This window comes from Microtus ochrogaster, chromosome 24 (genome assembly GCF_000317375.1).
Source record: "Microtus ochrogaster isolate Prairie Vole_2 chromosome 24, MicOch1.0, whole genome shotgun sequence".
In the NCBI taxonomy this organism is placed as follows: Eukaryota; Metazoa; Chordata; class Mammalia; order Rodentia; family Cricetidae; genus Microtus; species Microtus ochrogaster.
In genome coordinates this window covers 6,672,156-6,680,717 of record NC_022024.1, presented here as the reverse complement: position 1 = coordinate 6,680,717, position 8,562 = coordinate 6,672,156, and positions in this window count along the sequence as shown.

The window sequence follows — 8,562 nt, the reverse complement described above, 5'->3', positions numbered from 1 at the left end:
TGAGATTTAATTATAAAAAAAATGAGACAATGATTGGCATGATTCTTTTCTGGTCTTCCATATCTGAATGTAACCACCCCACCTTGTAACCCCTGAGACATGACCTCATTAAGTTACTAACCTTGTTATTGAGCTCATTCTGCATTCCAGACAGACCTTGAACTCCAGATCTTCCTTGTCTGGCCTCTCTAGGAGCTGGCAGCACAGGCCTGCCACTGTTTACTTGTTGTTCTTGTTGTCATATAATTTTTCTTCTTGTATAAATGTCATTCTCATCACTTTCTCACCGTGTTTTAACAGAATGTGTGTATTCCTCTTGTTGCAAGAGGTTACCTTGAGTTGTTACCAGTATGAGTGGTATATACTTCAACAGTTATTTTGTTTCTCCTTTCCAGATTAACAAAATTGGGCTTCCCAATAAAGAACTTTATTATTTTAGTCATTATAATTAGATATTATCCTTTCTCATTCATATAGTGAAATATTTTCTCAAGTATAAACTGAAGTTAACTTTTGTGGGGTCATGTAGTACAGTTAGTTTAGCATCACTCAATGGATAGGATGGTTACTTTTTTCTATTCTAATACTTTTGCACTTTTGTTGAAATTTATTTGATCCGTGATGAATGAATACGTATCTGAACTGAGTTTAGTTCTATCGACTTACATATCTATTCGTATGTGGGTAGCAAACTCTTCATTTCTGTGCTTTTATGGCAAGTCTGTAGGTCAGGTGTCTAAATTATCCAAATCACTGTTTGGTTTTAAGGATTGCTTTGGGTATAATAGACACTTTGCCTTTCCAAATGAATTTTAGAATAAAATAATCATTTTCCACCCAAGATGTTCAGCTGTGTATTTGATTGAGATTGCATCTAACCTGTGTTGAAGGGTTTTATATCAACTTGACCCAGACTAAAGTTATTTGAGAGGAGAGAACCTCAATTAAGTAATGGCTTCCCTAGGATTGGGCTATAAGCAATCCTGTAAAGCATTTTTCTTAATCAGTGATTGATGGAAGACAACCCATTTCACTGTAGGTGGCGCTATCCCTGGGCTGGTGGTCCTGTATTCTATAAGAGGGCAGGCTGAGCAAACCATGGAGAATAGGCCTGTAAGCAGCATCCCTTTATGACATCTGTATTAGTTCCTGTCCCCAGGTCCTTACCCTGTCTGATTTCCTGTCCCGATTCCCTAAAGTGATAAACAGCGATATGGAAGTATAAACCAAATAAACCCTTTCCTCCCTGACTGCTTTTGGTCATAGTGTTTCATCACAGTAATAAAAACTCAAACTAAGACAAAAATCTGTTGATCAAAATAGACCATATTAGCATTTTTGGCTTTTCTAATCGAAAATTTTATATATTGTTTTTCTGTGTAGCCCTGGCTGTTCTGGAACTCACTCTATAAACCAACTTGGCCTCAAATTCATAGAAATCACCTGCTTCTGCTTTCTAAGTGCTGAGATTAAAGATGTATGCTACCACCTGACCATTTTATATTGTCCTATTTATTTTGTTTTAAATGTTTTCTCTGAAAATGTTATGCATAATTCTTATTAGATTTACCAAAATGTGTATTATGCCTTTAATATGTAATTATACATCATATTCAATGTTTTTCTACTAATATTTTGATCTTCTGTTATGAACTTGTATGGTAATGAGGCCGTTAGTTTGTTTATTGGCTGCCTGGCAGCTCAGACCCAAAATAATCACACAGAAACCATATTATTTAAATCACTTCTTGGCCCATTAGCTCTAACTTTTTATTGGCTAACTCTTACATCTTAATTTAATCTATCTTCATTATTCTGTGCATCACCACGAAGTTGTGGCCTACCAGCAAAGTTTTGGCATGTCTGTCTCCGATGGTGGTTCCATGGCTTCTCTCTGACTCTGCCTCCTTTCTCCCAGCATTCAATTTAGCTTTCCGCACCTCTGTTCTGCTCTGCACAGGCACAAGACACTTTATTAACCAGTGGTATTCACAGCATACAGAGGGGAATCCCATATCAAACTTGTTTAATTGACTTATTTTATTATCTAAGTTGCAGAACCATATTGACAGTCTAAAAAATTAAATTATCTGTGAGTAAAGAAATTAATATGTAAAAGATTAAATAAAAATATGTACAAAGTTTACTTTTTAGGCTAATCATTTTACTAGCCACCTTTTATGTTTGCATCACAAAACAATGTCTAAATGATTCTGCAAAAATAGATAGTAGAACAGCCACAACCCCTTTTCAAGATCAGAGTTGCCCACAGCTGATATTTTTACATTTTAGTGAACCATTTAATATGAATTTAAACTTCAAAACTGAAGAAATATAATTAGCATCCTCAAACACCACAGAATGCTAGAGGCAGCATCCAACCCATAGTGAGGCCAGTCCTCACAGCCGAATGCTGCTCTTTCTCTGATCAGTTCACCAGGGCTCCTTATGGAATGCCTTGCTCTAGAACAGGTGTTAAAAAAGCACAACATGATGGCCCAGAAAGCTGATAAAGTGGTTAAGAGTAGTGCTTGCTTTCACAGAGGAACCTGGTTTGGTTCCTAGCACCTTCATGGCCCCTCACAAATGTCCGTAACTCCAGTTCCATGGGATCTGACACCCTCTTCTGGCATCTTAAGGCACCAGGAATTAACATGGTGTACTTACACATATGTGGGCCATATATTTATATACATAAAATAAAAATAAAATAAACCTTAAAAAGGTTTTAAAGTTAAGCATAATCCTGGTAGCCTGTGGCACACAGGAAGTAAAGGAAAGACCGGGATAATTAATTGGTTATATCCAAACCTTACTAGTGCCAATTTAATGTATGGAAGTCTCCATTGGAATAAGATGGGATGATTTGATCACACAAATAAATACAAACGAAGTCCCTTAAAGCAAAATAAATATGCATTAATTTATCCTTATCCTTTTTATCTTATATCTTAATTTTATTTGTTTTACATTTATCGTTACCATTTATCCTGTTCTTCATCCTTGGAGAAGATAAAGCAAATTATGTCATTGAAAGTTTCTAGAGAATTTTATGGAGGACCAGTGTGATGTCACTTGGTAGTCTCCTGTAGGTTTATGGAATTCTTTCAAGGCTTGTAGCAATACTATTGTAATGACACAGTAACTATCACCTATTTTTTGACTTCACAGGAAGGGTCTGCAGGGAGGGGAGAGAGTTTTCCTCATCTAGCTCATGGTGAGCTAGATCCTGTGGCTGTCAGCCTTAACTCACTGAGGGTGTATGTGTTCTCACCCTTTTCTCTTTCACACAGAAGGAAGTCACCTGTCCTGTTCCAGTTTTTCACTGCCAATTTCTTTTCTCTATAAAGAATATATTAAAAAGTATAAAAGCATAACCTCCCTATGGGATTGTTCAAAGATGAAACCAAATGATCCATCTTTATTGAAGCTGCTTCACTCAAAACCTGACACACTCTACACAGCCAATAGTGGTGTGTGAATGTGTGAATGTGGCAGTTTGAATGTGAATGGCACCCATAGGCTTATATACTTTATGCTTGGTTCCCATTGGTGTACAGCTTAGGAAGGCTTAGAAGGTGTGGCCTGTTGGAGGAGGTGTGTCTCTAGGGGTGGGCTTCGAAATCTTAAATGCCCAGACCTAAGAAAGACATGCATAGATCTAATCTATATGGGAAGTGAAAAAGACAAGATCTCCTGAGTAAATTGAGAGCATGGAGACCTGGGGGGAGGGTTGAAGGGGAGGGGTTAGGAAGGGAGGGGAGCAGAGAAAAATGTAAAGCTCAATTAAAAAAATAAAAGCCCAGACCAGGTCCAGTCTCTGTCTCTGACTCCGAGATCTTGCTAATAAGATGTAAACTCTCAGATACAGCTCCAACTCTCTGCCTGTTCTGGTCATTGTCATGGACTGACCCTTTGAAACTGTAAGCAGGCCCCCAATTAAATGATTACTTTTATAAGTTGCCTTGGTCATGGTGTCTCTTCACAGAAATAGAAAAGTAGCTAAGAGAATATACTGTTAAAAATTAAATGGGAGCCCAAACTATGATTATTTATCCTCAAAAACTTTTAGGCAGCAAGAATCAGACTGGTTCTTATCTTCTTTGCAAAGCAAGAATGGTGCCAAGAAACAGTATAATGAAATCTAAAAATGCTTTCTTTCTAAATGAACATTTTCTCACTGCATAAGGTATGACCTATTAATCCCTCTAATCCTTAAATCTCCTTACATGCTACAAGGAAAAAAGGGAGTGCTACATAATTCCTAATTAATGTTTTTATTCCTATGATTCTTGCATCTGCTCCACTAGGGAGAATGCAGAGATCCCAAAGAGAAGGCCTTGGTGTCATCAATTCCACAACAACAATGTTATTTTGAGCAGCAAAAACAATTTATTGAAAATGAAGAAAAATGTAAATGACTCCTATAAAGAAATTAAATTAATGTTAGGTACTAGAACACAGATGTTCTGTGTGCCATACCTATGCAACCATGTCATTAAATTCATATCTCTAATTAACAGACATCTGTTTCTTGTTTCAGTTTTGAAATGATTCATTGAAACCATTTGCAGAAATAAATATAGTTGTGAAGAAAAAAATGTGTCTGACCTTTTGTCTCCTATTTTTTCTTTGTTATTTTTTTAAAAAAATAATCAGTTAGATGACTGATTCAATGATTCAAAATTAAGACACCTCGAATGCCTCAAAAACCCACCTTCTTAGTTTCATATGCTGTACCAAGAAAATAGTCTATAGTTAAACATAAGATACTGTAATATCAGGTCATAAAAACAAATTGTTGAAATTTCTGGATTAGATAGTCTAATTAATTTTGTAAAAAAATACAGATTAGCTAATAGTAATAAGTTCCCATTTATCAAGAAATATTAATGTTTTGATTTAATTAAGTAAATATTGTTGGCCATCTTTCCATTAGAGGGCCGCACTGTAGTAGACAAAGAAGAGGGGTAGGGCTTTGAATAACATAGAATTTAATGAACTCGCAATTATGATAGTAACTTTAATGTTTTGGTAATTAGCTTCTCCAAATCCCTGTTCACTTCACCAAAATGGCAATGGCATTGAGATAAGCATCCAGGGGTAGTGCATAAGTCACAGATACAGCCAATGCCTGTCTCTAAAACACGTTATTAATAAATAGCCACTTAGTGTATCTTATTGAAAAACAGGAAGTCATTAGCTAAGATTTGTCTCTACACTTTTGAATCACTGCAGAAGAACTTGTCCTTTCCTTTGTAAACAGATAAACTAAAATTACCTCAGGAATGTCATTAGCAATGGATTTCAGCCAACACCAAGAAACTGTGTGTTAGCCAATCACAGGGGGCCAACTTATCATGTCATTACTACATAAGACAAATGTTTAGCTGTAGCAATTTGGAGATTGTTGCGGGAGGTCCTTCCGCTCCTCCAGCCTATAGCCGCTGAGATACCAGCCCATTGGGGCGTGGTCTCTCTCCCTTTAAAAAAGTGGCCACTTCCCTCTCCTCTCTCTCTTCACTTCCTGCTCCGCAGGCGACTAGGCTCCCTTCCTGGTTGCGCAGAGGGCTGACAGTGATCTGTAAGTTTTTTCCCCTTTAAATAAATACCACCCTATTAATCATAATTCCAAACTGCTGTGGCATTGTTTGTGACTTACGCCTTCAGGAGATTTCTATGTTCCTTGACCCAGCCTCTAAGAGCCCATCTCCACACTGATGGGAGAAGTTCTCTCTACGTCTCCTCTGCCTTTGAAAGCTGCTCAATTCATAATCTGAAAAACGAATATATTCTTAGTAGAAAAAAAAACTGTACTAAGAAAACTAAGTGTACAGTTTGAATTTACCTTAAAATACACTTCACTTTTCAAGTTCTGGACAATTTCTTACCATGCATATTTAGGAAACTTGACAGAAACACTTCCACTGATCCTTCAGTAAAAGCTTTAAGTAAAATGAATGAAGAAAGCTGATCTGCTGTTAAAATGGAAAAGAACACTGTATGTAGAACTAAGTAATTTTCTGGAGATCATTTTTAGTGACCTCAATACTTACTATACAAACACGGAGACAAATACACGTGAGCGCGCATGCTCATTTTACTTTACTCTTAGAAATATTTCTCTTCCTTTACTGCTCACTTTTGAGAAGACAGTTCCTCTGAAATTGAGTGCCAGCAACCCTCAGTCTTGTGCTCTCAGAGGAGGAATAAAGGTTCTGCTAGGAAAATTTGTCAGCATCATTTCTTCTGGAGTTTTCGATGTAGTGTTTATGGCAGGCTATACTCTCTCCAGCTATACCACGCCAGCCTGTTTGAATGCAAAAGCCACAACTGTGTGGACACACTGATTACTTACATGAAAATTTGTAGCAAAATATGTGTATGTGTGTCTATGTGTAACAGAGAGACAGAGAGAGAAATAGAAACAGAGACAGAAAGAGATACAGAGATAGAGACAAATAGAGATATGGAAAATAAAACACATTACCTGTCTTAAATCTGTCTCAACCCAAGGCAATGTTCTGCGAAATGCCTTTGCTACAGAAGACTTCTATTGGCCAGGTAGACTCAACCCAGGTAACTGTAATTGGTTCAACATATTTTACACCCTGTGCCTTTTATCACCCTTGTCTATATGTAATTACTCTATCTCCAAGGAGCTCCAAAGATTGCTAACTAAGACTGAGGAGAACATTGGACTTGACTAAGGTCTAAAATGATGGTTTCTAATAGCTAAACTGTTAAGAAGTGTCAGGACTAACACTGAGGAATTTAGTAAGAAATGTTCTCAGCATGAATTAGATATGCTTGTTATTAAGTTTGTCCACTTTACCTTAAATAAACTATGGTATTCAGAAATAGCGATATGTTCCATTTTTGTTGCTTCTATATTTATTGCATTCATTTTATTAAGGGAATCTCTGATCCTCTGATCCTAACCCTACATTATCTTTAAAAATAGTGCAAAGAGTGTTTCTGCCACAGACTTTCACCCTTGTGCTAAATACACAAAAAAATTGAAGAAAAGAATTAACATTGAAATGAAAATAAAAGCAACAAAAATAAAAGTAAGCCTCCAGTCCTTTGGCTCTGTTTCGTAAGCCTTTTTGTTTCTTTTGCAATCTTATATGGAAATGTGCGGGAAACATGGGAAAATTTCTGGACTTTATGAATTGCAAGACATTACAGATGTGATTAATTATTACATCAAAGGCAACACATTTATCAGTTCTCTTTTGGCTTTTGGACACTTCTTTTTCACTTAAAACTTGTGAAAAGTTCTGGATATAATTTGTATGTTATATTCTCCTGAAGTAATTGGGTGCTTATGAACATCACTAAGCATCCATCTAGGGCATTTGGACACGGGCATGATGATGAATGCATAAAATAGCTACTTCTACGTGTTTTCATTATTTTCTCATGATTGTTGAACAGGAGTAGACATGTATTTTACTTCTGCAACCAGTAAGCATAATGCTTCTGACTTTCTGTGTTTTGTTATCCTGTGTATATATGTGTGTGCATGTATAATATATTAGCAACTTGAAAAACATAATTTGTAACAAATTTCACTTCATCAACCAAGATTAAAATAATGAGACTATCCAAAGATCTTTAAAATTATTATAATTCTGATATTATGCAATTATTAGTGTATAAAACATTTCTCAGCTTTTAAACAATGCAAACTTTTACATGAGTCTTTTTGTCTAATTTTTTTGTTTTTACATCACAATTAAAGTTTCCCTCCCTTCCCTCTTCCAAGTTCCTCCCTCTCTTCTTTCCCCACCCCACCTACTTCTCTAGTTTCTCCTCAGATACAGATTATCATCCCATGGGTATCAACTAGCCTTGGTTGCAGTGAAACTAGGTACCTCATCTTAAGCATGGATGAGCTAGCTAATCCTCTAGGAGGAATGGGTCGCAGAAGTGGGCACCAGAGTCAAACATTTCCTGCCTTTACTGTAAGGAGACCCATAGGAAGACCAAGTCACACATCTGTGACACATATGAGGGCCTAGGTCAGTCCTATGCAGGCTCCGTGGCTGTAGGTTCAGTCTCTGTGAGCAACTATGAGCCCAGATCAGTTGGTTTTGTGGGATTTCTTGCAATATCCTTTCCCCTCTGCCTTCTACAATCCTTTCTTCCCCATGATTCTCTGAGCTTCACCTAATGTTTGGCTATGGGTCTCTGTATCTGTTTCCATCAGTTTCCATCTATGGCTACTGAAAGTCTTGCTGAGTATATTGGCTGGAATTCTTGGCTGGAATTCATGGTCTCTCAGAGTCTCCAGCACATCTTTTCACCCCCTTCTGGCTTTTAGAGATTCTGTTGAGAAGTAGGGTAATTCTTGAGAACACAGTTGGAAGCTTAGACAATTGAAAAGAAGTGTAATTCTTATAGATCTGCTTTTATATGTTACTTGGTGTACTGGCTGGCTTTGTGTGTCAACTTGACCTAAGTAAGATGATGGAGGAAGGTCATTGGTTAATTAAATAAAGAAGCTGCTTGCCCTGATAGGTTAAAACATAGGTGGGAGGAGTAAACAGAACAGAA